At 37.2% G+C, this 3,414-nt stretch overlaps 2 non-coding genes across 2 annotated transcripts; one reads left to right on the top strand and one right to left on the bottom strand.

The window, feature by feature from the left end:
* Positions 1-834: 834 nt before the first annotated feature.
* On the bottom strand, positions 835-926 carry TRNAI-UAU (transfer RNA isoleucine (anticodon UAU)). Its single transcript is given in 2 exon segments — positions 835-870; positions 889-926. It is a non-coding gene; the product is annotated as a tRNA-Ile (tRNA).
* A 2,169-nt stretch (positions 927-3,095) lies between these two features.
* On the top strand, positions 3,096-3,167 carry TRNAC-GCA (transfer RNA cysteine (anticodon GCA)). Its single transcript has one exon. It is a non-coding gene; the product is annotated as a tRNA-Cys (tRNA).
* The last annotated feature ends 247 nt before the right edge of the window (positions 3,168-3,414 follow it).

The raw sequence follows: 3,414 nt of genomic DNA, 5'->3' as shown, positions 1-3,414 counted from the left end.
TCCTCCTCTCTCCCTACCTCCCAAAAAATGAAAGAAAGGCAGAAAGTTATTCCAGAATACACAATTCTCCAACCTCTTAACATTAGGACGTGAATATTTGAAGATTTGATATTTGGGTGGGAAAAGTATTTTCCCTTAAAGCAATGCAGATGACTAATCCATTCAGTCTGGTATTGAATTAGTTTTACCCTGTCGATATGATAGTTCCTTCAATACGAAGAAAGTATTACTATAAAACAGAAAGGCTTTGTATTAATCATGTAAGCATATTAACATAACTTGGGGCCAAGTAGAATGTGAATAAAATTTCTAAAGTTTGCGCTGTTTCGATTTTTTTAAATTTTATTTTTTCATTTAAAAAAGAAAGTAATTGACTTGTTTTATTTTAAAGACTAAAATTGTGTTATTCTAAAAAATAAAATATAAAAATAAAACTGACTTCAGCTAGAAAACGAAGCCACTTGGATGAGATTTTGCACATCACCATGCAGTAGAACGAAGACTTGTGAAAGGCATGTCAACATCTACCGTCAATTAAATAGATTATTATTAACATTCACTTGTCTAAGTGAATAATAAAATATTTTTGTTTTGTTTTTAAAATAAAACCGCCAGGTTTAATGTCAATTCACTAATTGGCATTAGTGTTCTTTATGTTATCCTCCATTGCGCAAGTTTCAGAATCTCTAATCTTGAATCCCGCACACTCAGTTCGCAGTTTACATTGGTTGGACATGCACGTCTGCAAATTCATTTTGTGTCTGCTTGGTGTAATTAAACTGATGTTGGCGCCAACATTCTCTGCAAGATATTATTAATGAGAAAAGAAAATTCTTCCCCAGGTGACGCTCGAACTCACAACCTCGGCATCACTCACAAATACTGTCTTATAAGTACCGCGCGCTAACCAATTGCGCCACTGGGGAGTGCTGGCTTTATTTGTCTGAGAAATTATTGTGGGCTTCCTCTACATTTCCTCGGAATGAAAGAGCAGACTTACAATATTTGCTACGCACTTGGAATAGATGAAACAAAAACATAACCACCTTAGAATATTGGATTACTTTAAAGGGCTGAATGGGAATAATTCATTCTGTAATATTTTTAAAAAAAAAAAACGATGTCTATATATATATATGTAAATACGTTTTTTTGCCTTGGGAATAATGATCAGAGCTTTACTCACCTTTACAATGAGTTCCCCTGGTGTTGTACCACCTTTAGACTTGAACTACGTTTCAGGCGCAAACTCAAGTGTTTGCTTACTTGCGATTAGGAGTAAAATAACCAAGTTTATAAAATTACTTGGTTATCCTAATATATATATATATATATATATATATTTTTTTTTTTTTTTTTTTTTTTCGAATATTTGAAAAGACTAACTTTTTGAGGGGTGGGAGGGGGTAGGTATATAGTACTACAGTATTGTAACAATGGCTTTTCTTTGAAACTGAGACAATTAGTTAAGGTGAATCCTAACCATGGAAAGCTGCAAAACTGCACTACACTACTGCTGGGTAGTATTTGAATTTGCTGGTGGGAAAAAACAGTTCAGAAAACCTGCTCAGGATACTAAACTTGAAAACCGATTTCAAGCCAGTTCAGTCGTGCAGTAAATCCAACTGTTCTCTTACACTGTGGGACGAAAAAACTAACTATCTATCCCCCATAAAACATGTTCCAACACGCGTGGCACAATGAGATTCGAACCCATTCGAGATGAAGGGGTTGGAGAAATATCGCTCCGAGTGATGAATTCCAGTTCCCGTTATTTCGAGAAGAACGAGGCACAAGGAAACCGCTGATAATAACAAACACACGAAGCCACCTTCTACTCTGCTTGAGCCAAGAAAAGCGCGGCGATGACAATGGATTGATAGAGTGGAACATTTTTTCCTGTTTCACGTAAATACCATTCCTATACAATATTCAATTTTGTTTTCCTTTTCGGATTTTGCATTCAAAATTTCCTTACTGATTTTCTTTCTTCTTTCTTTCTTATGATTATGATTGAGAAACTTCGTGGCTGGCATTGATACCCCCCCCCCCCACACACACTGTTTCTTCATTCCCCATAAGTCTCCACCCAAGCACTGCCTTCTCTCTCTGCTCATATTACAGTCACGCCAGTTCATCGTGAATTCTCCGTATTAATTTGCTTCGCTTGTCTTTGTTTAAGAATTAAGTAAGTTTGTTTTTTCTCAAAAAGACAAGTTTATTGTGCAAGCAATATATCAGAGCAAGCTTAATAAAAAGGTGACTATAGCCAAGTTCACGGTCTCTTTATTTACTGCCTTGTTTGTATTTTTACCTTTCAAAGTGTTAATAACAACAAAATTTGTCGCAACAAACAAATGAGCTAAAATGACATATCAGTGCAGGGTTTGTCATTGCGCAGCACAAACAGAGATTTATCCTTCTTAGGTGTTTGTGTAAAAGGATGAGGGGTTCATGTTAAAGAGCAACCTGACCTTGCATTGTAGTGTTTCTGATTCCTCCACTGCCCTTCGTTCACCTACAGTCACCTGTGCTGACGTGTGTTATATTATCACTCCATCGCACTCGTTAATTTGGTGTTTCAATGAACACCTGCAAAACAACTGAGTCTGATAATAAAAAATATTTTTCGTCAACAGGAAAACGTGTAAATGAAAGTCCCGATCCGTCAAATATTTTTCTTATTTGCGATCTTTTTGCTTTATTTATTTATTTATTCATATGGAGTTTCCTCCATTTTCTCCCCCGTCCCTATTGGGGCGAGTTGAGCCCCCTCATGGGGGGTTAAGTATTTATGGCTGTAGATCCGTGTGTGTTCACGGGGCCAGTTTGCCTGCTTGCGGGTTGAAAAACGCCAGATAAACTGGCAGAAAAATCCTGCTGTCCACGCCCAAGACCGGCTAACTTGGCTATGAATGATCCTTAAGTTCCTCACGTTGGCGACGGAATCGAACTCAGGACACTCCTTCCCCAGGCATATGGTTGCGAAGCGCAAAGCCACTCGGACATCGTTTTACTGAAATTTCAATACTCAATGAACAGGTTGCGTTAATCTGAACTTAAGTTCGAAATTATTAGAAAGTATTCATGTGAGTGGGGGTGTAGCTCAGTGGTAGAGCATTCGACTGCAGATCGAGAGGTCCTCGGTTCAATCCCGAGCGCCCCCTTGCGTTTTTTTTTTTCATTTTGCTTTCTGTGTTATAAACATTGGAAGGGATTTTTTTCCTACAAGTTGTTTTAAATATTAAAAAGATACTTTATGCAATAATAGCAATCAATGAATAGAAATATATAGACTATAGTGAATTGCAATTCGTTTCAACCCCTCCCCGTTTCCATTCCTCCCAATAAAAACTCATAAGTTTTCATGATGGCACAACTGGTTGCATATCCTTGCAAAACATCTGTTAACTG

The sequence above is a fragment of the Typopeltis vanoorti genome, chromosome 6 (genome assembly GCF_054136105.1).
Source record: "Typopeltis vanoorti isolate ZY-2024b chromosome 6, IOZ_Tvanoo_1.0, whole genome shotgun sequence".
Lineage (NCBI taxonomy): Eukaryota > Metazoa > Arthropoda > Arachnida > Uropygi > Thelyphonidae > Typopeltis > Typopeltis vanoorti.
Note: the sequence above shows the minus strand (reverse complement) of the source record. Positions and strands in the feature narration are given on the sequence as shown.